Source organism: Falco punctatus (genome assembly GCF_963210335.1).
Source record: "Falco punctatus genome assembly, chromosome: Z".
Classification (NCBI taxonomy): domain Eukaryota; kingdom Metazoa; phylum Chordata; class Aves; order Falconiformes; family Falconidae; genus Falco; species Falco punctatus.
In genome coordinates this window covers 72,505,207-72,524,835 of record NC_137586.1, presented here as the reverse complement: position 1 = coordinate 72,524,835, position 19,629 = coordinate 72,505,207, and the positions used below count along the sequence as shown (strand labels likewise).

Sequence of the window (19,629 nt, the reverse complement as noted above, 5' to 3'; positions counted from 1 at the left end):
CTTTCCCTACATGTGCAAGTCTGATCACTGGAATCCCTGGCAAGTGCAACCCAATTAAAATTCTAAATAGAATTAGGAAGCAGCTGCTTTCCGTTCATCACAGAATTGCAAATGGTATAAATACTCCAAGAGATATATGCATGTCTGTACTTGGAAATGGTACTAAATCAGTTCTGCCATTGACATAGAATCAACCATAGAATCATAGAATAATAGAATTCTTGAGGTTGGAAAAGATAGTTGAGATCATCATGCCCAACCATTAACCCAGCACTGCCAAGTCCACCACTAAACCATGTCCCTAAGCACCACATCTACAGGTATCTTGAACATCTTCAGGGATGGTGACTCCAGCACCTCCCTGGGCAGCCTGTTCCAATGCTTCACCATCCTTTCAGTGAAAAAAGTTTTCCTAATACCCAATCTCAAACTCCCTTGGTGTAACTTGAGGACATTTCCTATTGTCTTATTGCTTGTTATCTGGGAGAAGAGACCGACCGCCACCTGCCTACAGCCTCCTGTCAGGTAGCTGTAGAGAGCAAGAAGATCCCCCCTAAGATTTCTTTCCTCCAGACTAAACAACCCCAGTTCTCTCAGCTGTTCCTCATACGACTCATATTCCAGACCCTTCACCAATTTTCTGGTCCTTCTCTGAACACGCTGCAGCCCCTCTACGTCCCTCTTGCAGAGAGGGGCCCAGAGCTGAACACAGGGTTCGAGGGGCGGCCTCAGCAGTGCCCAGTGCAGGGGGACGGTCACTGCCCTGGTCCTGCTGGCCACCCTGCTGGGGACACCAGCCAGGGTGCTGCTGGCCGCCTGGGCCCCCTGGGCACACTGCTGGCTCCTGCCCAGCCGGCCGTCACCCAGCACCCCCAGGCCCTTTCCCACCAGGCCCTTTCCAGCCGCTCTGCCCCAGCCTGTAGCGCTGCGTGGGGCTGGTGTGACCCAAGGGCAGGACCCGGCACTGAGCCCTGCTGACCCTCACACCACTGGCCTGGGCCCATCGCTCCAGCCTGCCCAGGTCCCTCTGCAGAGCCTCCTGCCCTCAGGCAGGTCAGCACTCCCCCCAGCTTGGTGTCATCTGCAAACTGACTGAGGGTGCACTCGATCCCCTCATCCAGATTGTTGATAAAAGAGACTTGTGTTTTAACCCCAGCTGGAAAGCCAGCATCACACAGCCACTTGCTCACTCCCCCTCACCCAGAGGGATGGAGAGAAGAATCAGGAAGGAATGTAAAACTCAAGGTTGAAATAAGAACAATTTAGTAGGTAAAGCAAAAGCCCCCCACACAAGCAAAGCAGAGCAAGGAATCCATTCACCACTCCCCACGGGCAGGCAGGTGTTCGGCCATCCCCAGGGAAGCCGGGCTCCGTCAGGCGTAACAATTACTTGGAATACAAACGCCACAATGCCAGATGTCCCCCCCTTCCTTCTTCTTCCCCCAGCTTATCTACTCAGCATGGCGTCATATGGTATGGAATATCCCTTTGGCCAGTTCAGGTCACCATCCCTGGCTGTGTCCCCTCCCAGTTTCCCGTGCCCCTCCAGCTCTCTCGCTGGCAGGGCCCAAGGAACTGAAAAGTCCTTGATTTAGTATAAACACCACCCAGCAACAGCTAAAGCCATCAGTGTCCTATCAATATTGTTCTCACACCAAATCCAAAACACAGCATGGTACCAGCTACTACAAAGAAAATTAACAGCTATCTCAGCTGAAACCAGGACAGATACTAAACAAAACTGGCCCCAGTACTGAGCCCTGGGGAACACCACTTGTGAACAGCTACCAGCAGGATTTAACTCCATTCATCACTGCTCTTCGGGTTCACCCACCCATTCACCATTTAACCCAGTGTAGAGCACACCTGTCCAAGCCCTGAGCAGCCAGCATCTCCAGGAGAATGCTGTGGGAGACAGTGTCAAATGCTTTAGTAATGTCCAGGTAGACAACATTCAAAGCCTTTTCCTCATCCACTATGCAGGTCATGTTGTTGTAGAAGGAGATTCGGTTTGTCAAGCAGGACTTGCCTTTCATGCCTTTCATAACCCCATGTTCAATCAGCCTGATCACTTGCCAAGTGACAGCTCTCAAGATGATCTGCTCCATAACCTTCCCCAGCACCGAGGTCAGGCAGACAGGCCTGTGGTTCCCCAGATCCTCCTTCCTGCCCTTCTTGTGGATGGGCACCACACTGGCTAACCTCCAGCCTGCTGGGACCTCCCTGGTTAGCCAGGACCATTGATAAATGCTGGAGAGTGGCTTGGTGAGATCCTCTATCATCTCCTCGGGTAACATAGTGACAGAGGTGTCAAAAGGTCCTATAGGAGTCTCCTTCTCAATAAGGGTTTTTTGTGTCTCTCCCATATGCTGCTAGTAGTAGTGTGAAGTAGTAGTAGTGTAGTAGTCAGTTTAAAGCCCAACCTGAGACTGGTGGCTGATTTCTGAAGCTCAGTCTTTAAGATGAGTTTTTTTACTAACAGTCTTTGAAAAAGGTTACAGAAGGCATGTCAGAAGAAAACAAGTGAAATAATAAGCAAGATTTGATGCTCTGACACAAAGCAAAATTTCTCTCAAAGTCCCTGTTGTAGAAGCTTTGAACTGTTGCTCTGTTTTAGTATTGTCCCTCAGATTCCCATATTGAGACATGTTAGGCTGATAGATCCCACTTTGACCTGGTATGCCTAAATCTTTGCATCATAATTGGGTTAAGATGACACTCACAAAGGTGAACACATGATGCAATTCCTGTGTAGGCAGAGCCTTATATGAATTGGCCTCCCTGATGGAGCTCACGTAGTCCGTGCAATATATCTCAGCCTGGGTTATGAAGAATATTTATATTTTTATTTCCTTCCGTTCATCTTGGTTCTATGGTAGTTATTTTCATGAAAGTACCCAAAGAGATTGGATTGGTGGGAATATGAGTATTTGAAGCAAATTTCCTGAAATTAGTCTTCTATTTTCAGTCACAAACAGAGCAGTCATTTGATACCTTCTTTATAAGGGTAGATCTGCTTTTCTCCACTAGAATTGTCCAGTTGCTTTGTTAATGTTTATTCTTGGATTTTCATGTAATATTTATCACAGGAGGACTAGTGTACCCTTGTTAATATTTAGACCTATTTGATATAATTATATCAGTACCTTTGCCTTTTTTTTTTTTTTTTAATATCTTTATAGTGTTATATCTATTTCTGTAGACATTATGGCAGTTTAAGATTAGAGCAGCCACTAGAGATGCATGCTTTTGTTTTCTGAATATCAAGTCTGTTTTTTGTATCAGAACAATTACTTAGACCTTATAATTCCATCATGCCTTAAAGAAAATAATCCTTGGGGTTTTTTTTGTGGTTACTGATCCATGTTAAGAAACAGAGGAAAAAGGAATTACAGGGAGACAAGTGGCCTGAAAGCTGCAAAAGATTTTGATTAGGAATCAAAATAAAATGCTCTTTCTTCACCAGTGAAATCAACATTCAGGTTGATAAAGATGAAACATACAGTGCTTGGGTTTGTTTGCATTTTTTATTTACTTGGTTGACTTATTTCCATGGAAAATTTGATAGAATCTAAAATGGAATTTTCCATTATTCATTGTCTGGGATTAATACAAACTTTTAATGGAGCTCATGTATTAAACATGGATGAAAAGAACTTCATGTAATAAAGTTGATTCAGCAATTATATTATTCCATAGCTGCAAAAATAGATCCATTAATAAGATGTCAGTATTAACATGCGTGCTATTTGCTATATAGTTAGATTTAGATATCATCTGCACTTGATTGGAGTAATTTTAGACAGACAGTTTTGCTTTTTTGAAGGTCCTTTATGGTATGTGGTACCATTATGTTGTGCAATGAATTCTGCAGCATGAAGTTTTCTTCATCCAGTACTCTCCATAAAGGGCGGTGCTGATGGCTGTACTCCTGAGTGGTGTCCTGTCCTGCTCCCCTTTGCTCTCTGACAGCAATAATTTGTGCCATCCTTTCTGTGGTTACAGATTGTCTCCTCTCTGTAGCAGGCAGGCTTTGTGCAGAGGAACCACTGCTGTCAGTCTCTGCTGTCCTCTTTGTGGAAGGGAATAAACCATCTTTCAGGTCTTTGATCCTCTTGTCTGGCATCTAGGCCACAATGAAAGAATCAGATCTCAAGGCAGTTTTGTCCTCTGCTGTCAGGTTGTGAGGAGGCTGGTGGCCACAATTAGTGAAGGCTGGACATCTGTGACTGACCCAGAGGTGGGTTGTGAGGGACCGGTTTTGTCATCTGGCCCCTATGCCACACTGCTGTTGGGTATGGGAGATGTTCTGTCTCTGCTGCCATCAACCTTCACTGCAGCCACAGAGAAAACTTTTCCTCCCAGAGGGGGGCACTTACAAGTAGACCTCTTTCTCTTAGAGCTGCCGATTAAATGCCACACAAAAAGATCCCAAGGTGGAGCAGGTTTTCCTTTGGGGTACTGGCACTCTTAGCAACAGAAAGCAGCTCTCAATTGCACAGCAGAGATGTAATGACATTTGGAACACAAGTGTGCATGAAAGCAGAAAATCTTTAAGGGAGTGAACTTTGAGGTTATCATTGTACTAACCACACAGGTGTAACAAATCTGTGACTGATTGTGGAAAAAGTTAGCAGCAAAAAGGCAGGAGAGTCTCTGGCTTACCCAGCCCGACCCCTCCTACCTAGAGACTTTCACAAGTTGCAAGATCATCCTTGTTTAAGACACCACATTTATATGACCCCCTCACTTCCTTCCTTCCTGCAAGTCGTGTCAAACTAATTTCTCTTCTTAGCCACAAAAATCAAAATTTTGCATTTAAACAAATGGTGGTTTGGCAGCTGGAATATAGATATCAGTGCTTGTTGCAGCCTGCCTATCTGCACCTGCAGTGATTCGAGGCCTCTAGTCCACTACTGATCCTGTATAAACCAGATCTCCAAAAGAATGGGGAGAAGGACATTTTATTGTCCTCTCTACCATATCTTTAGAAATGGTCCAGAAAGGCTTTGAGGAAAAAAAACCATTCACCAAATAAAAGAGCCTGAGTGCCCTGTGTTGTACAATCTACTGTTCTGCTTGTCTATTTAGTTTTCTTTATTTTCTTTCAACCATATGACTAACCTCACCTCTTTGTGTTCAGCAGCTGAACAAAATGCATAGTGCTATATTCAGAAGCACCCACTCATTCCTTACAGCTTTTATGACAAAGCTGTCCCTCCACATGTCCATGTTGGCCTCTGACCCTACACATTTACTTCAAGTAAACATGCCAGATGGCAGAAAAAAAGTGGTAGAGCAAATAACAACCCTCGGGGGCTAGGAGTCATGAAATCCTTCTCCACAAAGCAAACTTAGAGGCAACAATTTCAACAAATGCATTAGATCAAGTTCACAGCTAGAGTGAAAAGAAGACAGAGGGAAAAAAACACAAGAGAATCCTCAATTGAACTCTCTTGTTACATATTTTGTTTTCTGTGCCACCAGCTACATTGGTAATTAAAAGAAATAAAAATGTGAGTGATCATTAGGAAAGATAGGCAGATGGACTGAGTTTTTAGGGAAAGAGGTGGAAGCAGGCTTGCATTTGTAAATGTAAATTCCAATCTAGAGCTTGAATATTGCAACAATCCCTGCAACATCTCCCACGTCCCTCTCCCCCCATGGGAACGCTGTCACACGACACAGGGTGAAGTCGTGGATGTGACAGTTGAGCCTGTCTCTCTTCCTTGCACAGAGAGAAAAGTTCAAATCGGGCACACCTCATACATGGGGCCACTGCCTGTTGCCGGTGATAGTGTAACGGTGACAGGTATTGCAGAAATGAATAGTGTCCTCTAGGACAAGTGGAGCAAAGTTCAAGGAGTGAGAGGTGCCTCCATTTAGCCAACCTGACACAGCAGGAGGGAGCAGACACACTTTGCAGTGTACCTTGCAGCCCCAGTAGCTGGCCTAGCACAAGATACTATTTCTACCAACAGAAAGAGCTTCTCTTACACCCCTCGGTTGTTACCCTGGCAGCTTTGCTCTTGTTACGGTTTGGCAGACAAGTTGGAAATGCATTCAGTTTGTTAAACCTTTCAACTGTATCCTAAAGGGGATGCTGATTCATCTCCTCAGGCCACCTCTTGCTTGCGGCCTTAGGATCAAAGCCTATGCATTTACCTCCATTTGGATAATCCACCCTGGATTCAGGCTGGGACATGGCAGCATTCGCTCCAGGTCCAGGTCATGATGTGGTTGCATAGATATAGAATTAGGCACCTTAAAATAGCTCCTGCTGTGGTATCCTTCTCATTTGAAATGTTAGAGGCAGGCTGACCCATGCACAAAAGTCAACACACCTCATGGTTTGAATGCAGCCTTTATAACTAGTTTGCTGGAAACGTTTTTTTTTCTTCTCAGCCCCAGAGCAGTTTACTGTAAGAGATAAGAAGCCATTGATTTTTCTTTTGCATTGCAGACAGAAAGGCAGGACTGGGCAGAGTGGAATTGCCTTCCCAAGGCCGAACCCAAAGCATTGCAGCACCTCAGTTTCCTCCCAAATGCCTTTGCTGTGTCCTGAAGTGCCCTGGGGAGGAAGGCCCTACACAGTTCATCTTAGGCCCTCCTGCTCCCATCTTTTTCCCTGACTGATGCTTTGTTCTGTAATTTTAAACTCTCTCAATTCTGCCAGCAAGGCTTTTTTCCAGAGAGGTAGCTATGAATACAAGAAGACCAGGGAACCTTGTTCCACAACTAATCTATCTGCCTACTTGCAGTTCTGCTGTTTTCCTTGAAACGATGTCATTAAAAACTCCTGGGGATCTGGCCTCAAAACATAATTGTTTTAAAAAATAACTCCATGTGCAAGATCCATAAAGTAAGCAAAGGAGCACTTTCAATAAGATCTTTAAACTTTCAATACGTATTAAACAGACTCCATACATTAGAAGGAAAATAACTCTTTAAATACAAACCTCCTATTCTTCCCAGAATAGAATTAAACTGCTGATATTTCTTAAAATTGAGGATTGCAAACTCTTAATTACAACAGGAGCTAGGCTTGGAGATATTGTCACATTCCTTTAATTGAAAGAAAATGTTGTCCCTTCTTTGTTATATAAAACATTTTAGTTTTTTAAGCAAAATCTAGAGATAGTAATGGTTATTTCTTAGGCTTATCTTAAATTTTAAATTGCCATTGATCATTTTATTTCATTATTGTGCATAACTACATAATTTTTTTTATGTACTGCACATGATTGTGCAAAATATCTGTATTTGTTATGACAGTGTGTGCTATAATTAAACACAAATATCAAGTACAGCAGGACAGCTGTTCAGCAGAGTCCACTCTAAAAGACCCTTTGAGCTTGCTGAAGCACAGAAGTGAAGAGGGCATCCACAGATATTAGCCTTATTGTACCCTCTTCTGCTGAAAGGTCTGCCAATATGGTTGGCATGAGGGATGTAAAACCAACAATGGGACAAAACCTGTGGCAAGAGGACTTGGAGTCTGTAAGACATTGCAAATCTTCTAGGTGACATGTAAATCATGTCTGGAAAGAGGCAACAAGTCGGAGGCTATGTTGGCACTTCGCTGGTTTAGCTCATTAAAAAACCATGGTGGTGCGTTTGAAATGGCAACTTTATCTGTTCCCCATTTTCTGTACACCCCTGTCTTTCTTAAGACCCCCTCTTTTCTTAATTGACTGGATAATGCAGCCTTACTGCATCTGAGCTTTTAGGATGTACCTGAGTTATATGTATAACTCACAGTCAGGAAGGTTAAAACCTTGCCTTTTCAAAAAGAAAATAAAAGATTGCCACATAATTAAACACCATTGGCTGGATATTAAAAAAAGCATCTGCTACCATGGGACTTGAAATAGAAATATTGCACTACCAGTACTCTGGGAGTCCCAACCTCATCTGAAAACTAGAGCAGCTAGCAGCAGTCCCCGCTGGCATTGGGGGAACCCTGCAGGAGGAACATTAGGGCTATGTCACAGCCCTGACTCCATGGTGGGAGTAAGGATTCATTAGCCTTTCAGGGGAAGTCAGCAATGCCCTTTCTGGAGACAGAAATTCATCTATGTTACTGCAGTCATGCAACAGTGACCAATCCTCACTGTGGCATCTGGCTTGAGAGAAACTGGAGGGAACGTGGTGAAATGAACATTTGACAGCAACCTGGAATAATAATGCTAAGACAAAGATCTTTCAGGACACGTATTTTACTGTGGAGAATGAAAGTTTATGTCCTGTTGCCAATTTGCATTTATGCGTTTTCTGATAGTCTTTTAGTGCTTGCTGTAAGCAAATGAAAAGGTGAACCACTATGTAGCTTACTGTATTATTGAATGTGAAGCTTCTCATTTAGCCTTGGCTGAACAGTGTTTCTGGTTACTTAGCCACTAACCAAATGATATAATTAGGATTTTACTGCTCCCTTAGCTACAACAGGGCTAAGCATCAGTGTGCAGAGCACTCCAGTGCTGTATTTCCTCTTGAAACGTAAGTTGTTTGCTGCTGAGTCTCCTTTTCTCCTTAGTTTGTGCAGAGACATGGGGAAGCTGAACTGGATAGGGGATGGCCAGTGATTCTGGGCAGTTTTGGAGGGGTTCTTGAGTGATGTAGGTTAGACTGAGATGAGGTAAATACTCAGCCTGTCTGCATGGGTCAAGTCTCCAGGGAAGCCAGTCTGCTAAGGAAAGAGCAGTATCTCTCCTTACACATTTGCAGGGTTTCTGTGCTAGCAGAGCAATGTGCTGATCTGTGCACAGAGATTTGCCTAGCAGGGATGATGAGAAATCAGTTCCCCAGGCAAGAACTCTGGAACCATTGAGATGAACTTGTTCAGCAGAGCAGGAGCTCTGAGCTTTTCTCTGCAATGAGAGGCTGTGATGTGTGGGAGTGGAGAGAACTGAAGAGTGCTGAGGGCACAGTGTGCCTGTGGGTGGCTGTGTTTGAAGGGAGGACAGAGGATGTCATGTTCAATTGATCGGGAGGATCAATAATATGATTTTCCTCAAATGTTGCAATAAAAATTAAAATTGCTATCCCTGCAATAACGTTATCCCTGGGCTAGAAACTATCCTCCTTGGAAGAATGAATCTCATAAGAATATATGAAACCAAATACAGTTAGAAGTAAAAATCCTGATAAAAATAGAGCAGTCACAGGCATTTTGCCATATTTCAGAAAACACTAATCAAGCTAAAATAAGGTGCTTGGAAACTCAGATGTTTTCCTTGTGGGAAAGTTGCCCAAACTACTCAGCCTTCTAATCCTTATACCTAAAATTACTTATAAAATTCTCATTATAAAATTAATAATTGATATGCCATAATAGTTTAGTAACTTAAAACATTTGGCTGAGATTGACGCAAATGGTTGAGGCTAGGGAATGCTCAATACTGTTAGTGCCCAGCAGTTGTTCATTAAATAGAAACATCACTTCTGGGTGTCCCAGCACTTCTAAGCATCCAAATATCAAAATTAAATCAGTTTCCCACTGTACATTGAGCTATATTTCGAACAAGTGTATTTGCAGAAATTGTAGCTAAAGCTGGCAGTGCATTTATGAAATATGAATAGAAGCTTTACTACTTAACAGACATTTTAATGGGAAAAAGTTGCTTAGAAATAGATCTGGTCAAATGATATCCACAAATAATCCATCTGCAATTTTTTCTCCTATCAGTGTTTGAACAAATTCTGGTTCTTAAAACTTGCAAAGCAGTATTTTAAATAATTGTACTTCATGGTCCTTGCAATGATATGAAAGTTGTAGCAGAGATCTTGCAGGACTGAAAGCTGCTGTTTGGTCTGCTTATACTATTAGCAGGGGGTTTTGCCTAATGTTTATCTCAAGGTCGATGTCTTGGGCCTTCGACCTTCAGATTGTCTTTTAATATATGATGGTTCAGCACTTACAAGGTTGTGGCACCTCCCTGAAAATGCTGGGTCAACACCTGTTACATGTTTAGAAATTGCCATTTTATTCTTTGTGCTTTATGTATATAGTCTTACTGCATAAGACATGGGCACAAGTAAAGCCATTTTACTTCCTTGTTCCTATTAATCTCTCTGGAACACAGGGAGGAAGAGATGGGATCATAGGCCTGTCCCTTAGTGCAGTGTCCACCGATACATGTTGCTGGCAGCAGGTATGACTTGCGTAGTGCATCTGCCTTTAATATACTGGTGGTGCCTGAATGGAATTTGTAGATTTTCTTGGTAAATTGGAGACCGTAAACTGCTAGGGAAGAAATAGAAGATGAAGAATTCACAACCTGGTGCTATCTCAAGCTTGTCTCTCTGTTGTTCCTTTTTTTTCTGCAAATCCTACAAATCTGTTCTTTGTATTTCCCATCTGACATATTGTTGATCCTAGGACATATAAAAATAATAACATGTAAAGTAAAAAAAAAGGTTGAGATATTTTTTTAGAGCCCTGGGGTACTGGTGAAAGAAGGCCTTCGCACTTGTTTTCAGGTTTTCTTTCACAAACCTGAAAGTCAGAGGCTCAGCTTCATGAAATAAGTTTCCTTATTCCGTTGCTTCAGAGAAAGTACAGTTTGTTTTTTTTTTTTTTTTTTTTAAGTCCAGCTATATTTGTAAAAACGCATGTTCACATTTGGGTGGGAAGTGTTCAAAGAATGTATAGACTAATGAAACCAGGAATCTTTTTCTATGTGCTTCTCTGTACAGCACCTAGTAGTGCTTTTTGTATTGTAATGACTTAGGTATAAGGAAAAAAGTTCCTTTCTAAAACTTGTTAAGGATTCTCTATTCAGGTTAATAGTAGACAATGAAGAATATATCTGAGGCAATGGAAACCCCACTGTGTCCCAGACAAATGGGCATTTCCAAGAACAGAGGATGTTGTCACTTTCTTATCACTTCAGGTCTTTTTCCATTAGGTTTTGTATTGTTCTTTTGTTGTTGTTGTTTTCATTAACAGTAGTATTACTGTACTTACAGACACAGAAAATGACAGGATGGTATCCTGTAAATCCTCACATAAATGATAAGGTGAAAAAGCAATTGGACAAAAGGCTGTGGAGGGGCAAGAATAAAATTCCTGAAAGGCAGTTATGTCAACTCCTAGCAGGGTTTTCAACCAAGCCCTCACAAGCACCAGCATTTAAGGGAGCTCAAAATTCCAGCAGTATGAGAATAAACATTTTATCGTTGTCCACTGCCAGTGTGGGATTATTTACTATTGCCCCCAGGAGCATGTCCAGACAAATGCAGCTAAAGGCAATCTCAGTCAGTAAGATGTATCTGGGTTATTTTATGTCATAAACTTTTTGGTATGGATGGTTTGAGGCCCGGCCATTTCACCATCTCTGTGAGAATGGTTATCAGCTCAGGTCTCCACCATTATTTTTATGATGGCAAAGGATATGGCTCCAAAGTACTTTGGCTCACAGTTTAAAATCATCAGAGGCTGCCCTAATCACTGTTTGCTCTATGTGCACAGAAGCACATCAACACTTTTGAGTGGGAGAACTCCAGTGATATATCTGTTTAGAAATGCCTGTGCTGCCTATTACTTGAGATATATCTGCTGCTGAAGCTTTCATGTGTGTTTCATCGTAGAATCAGAAAAACAGTTTTGGAAAAGACCTTGAGAGGTGCTTTAGTTCATCTTTATCTGCAAAGCAGGTCCAGGACAGGATCCTGCAACCCTGCTGATATACCTTGCAGATCTCACAACCTTAGCCCTGTGCTTTAATATCGCTTATTACTAAAAGTTTTCCTTCATGTCAACTTTTAATCTTCCATTTCAATCCAAGCCCATTACTTCTTGTCTCCATAACAAAGTGAGCAGTTTTGTATCCTTCTTTCTCTTATAGCTACTTTTAGTATATTTTCATTTAGAAATATATACCTTTCCTTTTTGCTTCTGTAAACCAAACTTTTCTACTTCCTTTAGCATGTTCTACTACCATATGTTTTCTAGAAATGCCACTAGTTTTCTCTGGATCCTCTCCATTTGATAAGTGTCTTCTGTGGACTCTGTGCTCTGGCTGAAACCCTGTCATTTCTGAATAGAGTGGAAAGACTGCCTTACACATCTTATTGTACACTATACTCCTCTTTATATATATCTTCCCTTAATATTTGCCTTTTTTGAAACAGCTCATCATTGTTGATCTATTGTTCAATTTGCAATTTAATGTAATTCTTGTGTCTTTTTCTTCAGCAGATCTGCTTAATCAGTTCTTCCCCATTTGGCAGCTGCAGATTTGATTGTTGTTGTCCAGGTATAAACTTCATGTTAGTCTTTTTCCATCAGATCTGTTCTCCAGTTTTTCAAGATCATTTGTAATTGTTTTGTTGTGTGTGTGTGTAGTCTTTCTGAACTCAGAATTTAATAAACAAAATTTAAATAAAAATTGAGTAATATCAGACCTGCAGAACATTTAATTCTTCCTTCACATTTAAAAGTGCATCATCAATAAGTACCTTTTTCATCTACTATTTCCAGTCCTACAGTAGCTCCATATTAATCGTGATTTTCTTGTGTGTTCCTAGAAAAAGCTTGTGTCAAGAGCTTTAGTGAAGGTAACAGTTAACACTTATATTTTCTCCTCTATCTATGAAGCATATCCTCTATCATAGAAAAAAATTAGTCTGATTTGAGAAAATTTGTTTTTGGCAAATGCACAAATGTATGTTATTCATATCTTTGTTCCCTTCTAATTGCTTTGTTTGAAATCAAGTTTATGTTCTATTATTTCTTTCAAGCATTTTCCAGGAACGCAAGTAAAATCAAAATTCCTTGGCTTGCCTTTCCCTCTTACATCCATTAATACTGATAGGCACTTTATCTGCACTTTTTCAACCCTTTGAAATCTTACATGGCCTCCATGGTTTCTCAAAAATCAATAAATCACTAAATAACCTGAAAATGTTTTCTTCATTGGGACCAGTGAATTTGTGACCGTAATTTATTTAAACTTTACCCAACCTATTTTTATTCTATTCTGGTTTCTTATGCTTTGCTACTGGTGTTGATTCTGTTAGCAAACTTATCATAACTGAACTGTACAATGAAACTAAATTCCAAAAGTCGCTAGCAATGACTTTAATGCAAGTGGCAAGAAAAATCCGTAAATAGAAAAAACCAGTTATGCTCATCTGCTGGTTCTCAAAGTCTTCCAACTTGTTTATTTCTTCACTGAAATGTCTCAGTGTATGTAGATGTTGGCTTAAGGAGTAATGTGTTCTCTCATTACGAAATGCATGCATTTCTCCTCAATTTTCTTGCAATGTTTTTTCTTATGTCACTGATCCTCTGTGACTTGAAATCAATTAAGATATCTATTGTCTTTCATAAGACCAAAAGAAAATAGTACATCTCATTCACTCCCAAATTATATAAACGGTTGGTTTTCCATGGTCTCTGAAAGCCTAGATCTTTCTTTGGAGTAAAAAGAAACAGTGACAGCTCAGAGTCCTGGAGTTAAGGGTGACAATTTTTAAAGGCAGAGTTTGTATGGAAATCACTGAATATACTGTAAATGACCAACACATCTCTAATCTTGAACATACTTTTTCTGAAGCTGATAGATGGAACAGCATGTTTGTGAAACAGTGTGCTTGTAAATTTTTCTTCTTTGGAATCCTATAGATAGGTAGCTTTATTTATTTGGGGGCCTGAAGCAAAATTAATGTCAGCATTGAATAATTTTAAGCTGGAACAATCTCTCCAAACAGTATAACAAACACATGAAAAAGCCACATCACTATTTTTTTTAGAATTTAGGAAGTTTACATTTTCCTCTGATTTTTGTTTGCCTGTCCCCTTTAATTTATTCACTTTGGGAACCAGAGCAGAACCTATGAAAGGTAAAGGCACAGAATATTTTCAATGCAGTGCTTTCTCAGAGATAATGCAAGACAATGCTCTCCATGGTGTGCCTGGGAATAATTATGCTTGGTTGTTCAGAACTATTTCTCCAAGCCTCTCCTTGAAGGATTTTTCTTCTCTCACTTGTAGTCATGCTTTTTTATTTTTTAATTTTTTATATAAAGCAATGCATCGTTTTAGTCAGCTGAAAATAAAATTATATTATATTGGGTGCAAGAGGGCAACGGGCTCCTCTATGTGAGAAAGTATTGTTGCACCTTGTATTTTGATGAAGGCTGTGTAAATAGGTCTCTTTTCTTTCCAGAAGCAGTTATTTAGCATAATGAACTATAACTGTAGAAGAGTGCAAACTTTCACACAAACCCAGCCCCTTTCCATGTGGACTGTCATCCAGCTTCTGCTGCCCAAAGAGCAGCTCCATGTGTCTTATCCTGCAGGGACAGAGGGCAGAGGGCCTGCCAGCAAAGCCACTCTTTGGACTGGGTAATCAAAAAAACCCCAAGGAACCACCAGCACTTTTCCACCGCTGACGTGGGGGTGTCCCCTCTGCAAGTTCCTTGTATTATGAGTGACTGTGGGTGTAATTCTTACCTCAGCATGTTATTTTTTTCTATCTTGACCCAACAAAAAGAGGTTTAAACTTTCTTTCAGTCAGAAAAAAACTCAGAGAATTTAGCTGGTACTAGCATGAAGTGATGCAAAATGGTTTAACTACATAAGTGGTAAAAATGTTGAACAGGGGAAGCTGTCCCTTTGGTGGCACCTGGAAAAAAACAAACAAACAAAAAAAAACCCCAAACCCAAAATCCTTCTGTATAGCCAGGTCCAGTTTAAAGTGCAAAACAACAGGTTTGCCTACAATTTATGAAACCAAGGGAGACAATGCTCTTCCACACTGTCTCATGGGTGCTGAAGATGCTCATGCTGACTAAAAAAGTCTGAGTTGACTGCTTCCCTGTAGCTGTGCCATTTACACCCCAAGGTGTATGTTTAAAGGTTTATAATTTGATTAAGTTATATTTTCATGCAAACAAATTCCATTTTCAGCAGATGGACTTCAAGTACAAAGAGAAAGCACAGCTACAGAGGGACCAAGAAGTATTTCACCTGTCAAATTTCAGCTATACTTAGCTGAAAAGGATAGAATGGCTGTAAGATTTATTTTATTTCTATACACTGTTATGGATGTTTAAATTTGCAGTAGTTGTTTATGAGCCATGAGAACCTTGGTAGGATATGTGGAATGCAAGTACAGAGTAGAGGTCACTCCTCTCCCTCCAGAGTTAGCAGCCTTGAAGACACATGTTAGCTAATACATGGAGAAGTGGTTTGGTAGAAAGGAGCAGAGGGAACATTGGCAGGTGGAACACCACCTACAAAATGCACTGTGTTTCAGATGCCTTAGAACTTTTGAGTGTTGTGATTTATCCCAAGTATATGGAAAGAAATGCATGTCTGAAAATCTTAGCTTCCCATTTTTTATTGTCTTATGTGCGGCGAAGAGACGGGCCACAGCTTGATGCAAGCAAATGTCAATGTATTGTACAGAAGCACCAGTTTATATACACTTTCAGAAGCTGCGCGTTTTGAACAGATTGGTTCTTGAAGCTAAGCCTTGCATCCTAGGCAATCCCTGATTGGTGGTTAACTGCCAGCAATTAACAGCAAGGTGTAACCTTTCCTTGGCGCCATCCCTTCCTCATTCCCTTATCTTCTCTCAGCGTGACTCGCCCTGTTGATTGTTATCTATTCACATTCCTTGTCCTCCCAGGGCTTGTGGCCTACAAGCTCGAGCACATTCCTTTCAGCTAACTGATTGCCACTTTATGGTCCTGATTTGCAGGCCCCCTCCTGCATCTCCCCCTTCTTGTTTTTGAGCAATCCAACATGCATTCTCGTTGTAAGCATTGAAACAAACAAGGAACACATAATACTAAAACCAACAATACTGTCAATACCATCAATGCTCCTTTGATTATATTTTGTAACCAGCCCCCTAACCCAAGGCTTGAAAGCCAGTCTTGTTAACCCGTTCTCAATCGTTATGGCCTGTACATGTTTTCTTAACTCAAGGAGCTGCTCATGAATAGAGTTAGAGTGATCAGTCAAATTCAAAAAACACTTTCCTTAGTGCTGTTCACTATAGGCTACTCCCTACTGTTCCTGCTGTTTCCTTGTCTTCTAGAGGCGAGATCACATTCCTCCTTTGTTTCTGTCTCATCCTAGTTTGTTCTCATACTTCCTCAAAATTATTTACCTCTTTGCTGCAGGATCACAGCTGCACTTCGTCAAAGCAAGGCCAAAACTGCACATCAAGGTCAAAACAACCCACTATATCTATTCTGTACAATTTAACAATTCTCCCTTTTTGTTTTTGAACAGCTAGTACTGATATGGAGAAATAGTGTGAAATGGGGACGCTTAACACCGACTGTGATTGTATATGTCTGCTCAAGGAATGTGGGTATGGTGACTAGTCATGGGTGCGGTGTCTGGTCACATAGGCACACAGCTCTGAGGAGACAACTACAGTTTTTGAGGAGACACCTGCCCCTCTTCCTCTAACAAAGGGGAGACGGGGAGACGCCTGCCCTTCTTTCTCTAACAAAAGGGGCTATTTAAAAGAGAATGAGAGAAGATGAGAGACATTCCAATGCTATCTAGAGGGAGGGAGTGCTAAGAAGATTGGATGGTCACAAGGACATGAATCACCTTTCCTTGCTGAAGAAGATCAGATGGTCACAAGAACATGAATCACCTACAAACCTGCAAGACCACCACATTCCAGCAAACGGACTGATAAGCTAATTAACATACAAAGCGGGGTTTAGGTAACAAATATGTATAGGCGCTAATTGAATATTCATTTGTTTCATTGTATAAATGTGGGATGGTTCGTCACTTCGGGCATGCACGCTTGTGGAGGAGCGATCCCCCGTGCATCTGCGCGCAATAAACATACCTACTTTATAACTTTCGAGTTATAGAGTCTAATTCCGCACGTCAGTACCAGATTTGTTATGTTCTGCAGGGCCCTTGCAAACATGACAGCAACCAAGGTAATGGGAAACAAACAATACTGCCAATTGAGTGAATGGATGCCAAAATGGCTGACATTTTATCAGATTTTGATAACATGTTGCTGCAATGGGGCGCCTAAAATCCATGCAGCACATACCATCAAAATCCTCACAGCCATGTCCTTGAACCAACAACAAAAAGCAGTGGCAATTTTGACTCACATTAACTGCCTAACAAACAAGGTGATTTAACTCTTTAATGCTTTCCCTGCTGTTACTCTGTGTAAGAGAAGAACCGCTGCAATACGTTCCCATCATAGCCTCCTACTACATTAGCATCTACATAAAAACAATTATCGACATTCAAAGTGTAAACAATATCATCTTCTTTTGGATTGACATTATACATAGGTGGAAGGGCACACCAAACAAGAACTGGTTCAGTCAAAAAGTTCCAAACATAGCATGCTTTCTCTGAACATACCTCTGGGGTCGTTCCCTTCATTCCCTCTTTTTTTTTATGCAAAGAGAGACACTTTACCATAACAGAGAAGCCCCTATTTACATCTCTGATCCCGGACACAAACTGCAGCTGTATGCTCCACCAGGCTCAGGGCAGGAATCATTCATGTAGTTACATAGCTATGTATCTCCACAAGCATGCAGACACCTATTAAACACTAGATAACCATGTTTATCTTTCCTATTCTCCTTCACAATACCCAGCTGTTCTCTCATCTCTTGTTAGGTCAAATATTCTCCAGCTTCCTCTCCTATCTCTCTCTTCAGACATTCTCTATCCTCTTTTTTGCTTGTTAATTGCGACGAGGTGAACGGGGTGTGTAGCTGGGTGACCATGACCTGATTTATGTTACAATCAGGTAAACACTGAATACAGGAAAAAAACAAGTATGGGAGACATAAGGCAAACATCAATAAGGTGGTTAAAGATAATTATAATAAATCCTGTAATACTTTTGAGTCATGGCCCAAAGTTTCCCAGCCGTGAGCAGAGACCAAAGGCATCCCCCGCCCCTGGCTCTGCTGCAGATCTTTGTTTTAAGGCTTTTAAGTTTTGTATACTTTTGTAATCAAGTGGTCACTCAGATTCACGTAACACATCCTATCAAAGTCTTCACACTTGTGTCCCTGTGCTAATGATAAAAATCAATAGCAACTCGGTTCTGTAGCAACGTATGACGGACAGAATCAACATCTGTTAATAAGCCAGAAAAAAAAAAGAATAGTATTTGTAGTATTACTTTGTTTAGCAAGCTAGCAGCCTAATTTACTAAGCAAGTTAAGAGCGTGTACTATTCTTACAGAAGAGATTAGAGAAGCGAAAATGTGTTATGCTGCATTCCAGAACTCAGCCTGAGAATTACAGTCTGCTGTGAGTTCTGCGTTACAATCATTTGACACATGTTGGGGTTGCGATTGTGAAAGTTGCCCGTTTACAATTTTCATTGGCATTATCACAGCTAGTTGTTTTAAAAGCAACCCTTGAGCTTCCTTATGTTCGACTTGTTGCAAAATATTCTGAAGCCAATCAATCAAGTTAGTATTAAAGTTAGTGACTCTCTAGGACCCTGCAAGACTGTGGCAAGACTCCCGCATCATGACTGCCTTAATAGCCATCTCATTCATTTGCAAACAGTTGTCCCTGGGATACCTTGCCTGAGTCACAGAATCGGCACAATTATTTTCTGCCGCCAACTGCTCAATAGTTAACAGCAATTCCCCGATTAAGATTTTCAGTCAAGGCCACTACACATAGCTCACAAAAATCAGATAACCACATCATATACTGTATCAGTTAGTACCATACAAAGCAATAACTTCCAATCATGCAGTGTGAGTGTATAAGGCTCTGCCATCACTCCAAGAAGGGACACAGCAAATGTATTATGAATCCTCCCTTCCCGCACGGCTTTGCTTAACTCTTTAACAGCCTCGTATTGCACAGGCTGCCACTCTGCAGGTTGATTTGGCTGACAAAATACTGAACATGCCATAGCGACTCCCAAAACCCATCACTTAAGTGTTTCCCACTTGCATTTCTGCCACAAATCCCTCAGACCCCCTTTCACCCTTCCAAAAATAGAAACAACGCATCGGGAGAGACGAGGGGGTGGGGGAAAGGTCTAGCTCCTTTTCCAGGTCTATAGGACCTGGATCAAAAGGTTTATCAGTGTCAATGAAATCATTTTCCGAGTTGTCCTGTTCCCGTGCTTGGTCCTGTGCTGTGAGGGTCGCTGCAATCAGTGACAGAAGCTTTGGGGGCAGAGGAGGCGTGGACAGAATCGCCGTCGTTGACAGTGTGTTGAGAAGAGTCGCGCTGTTGGTGGAATTTACAGCCTCCTCTAGTTCAGTGCTTACACTGTTGGCGGAATTTACAGCCTCCTCTGGTTTAGCACCGTTAGTAGAATTAGTCCACACTTGGCAAAGAGTAGTCAGAATTTGCGACCAAGGTGCTAAATGCATTCCCGACACGGAGCTCCCCTCCGCGGCAGCATCGTACAATCCGCTGCTGTCTGTACACACTTCCATTTCTTTCAAAGTCTCTAAAGTTTCTTGGCTGCTCACCTGTCTCGATGCAGGTTGTCCGCCTGGTCCAGCCAGCCAGACGATCGTTCAGCCAAGCCGCCTCCTCCGGAACGCAGCCCTCTTCCACGAGCTCTTTTTTCCGTCCTTATTCTTCCAAGGCTTCGGGACACCACCACAGGGGTCACCATTTGA

The 19,629-nt window shown here is 41.6% G+C and overlaps 1 long non-coding RNA gene across 1 annotated transcript in view; it reads left to right on the top strand.

Moving 5' to 3' along the window:
* Positions 1-18,236, top strand: part of LOC308056842 — a 67,431-nt gene extending 49,195 nt beyond the window's left edge. Inside the window, exon 2 of the long non-coding RNA XR_013924991.1 lies at positions 17,134-18,236. This is a non-coding gene — a long non-coding RNA (uncharacterized lncRNA). The remainder of the gene's footprint in view (positions 1-17,133) is intronic.
* The last annotated feature ends 1,393 nt before the right edge of the window (positions 18,237-19,629 follow it).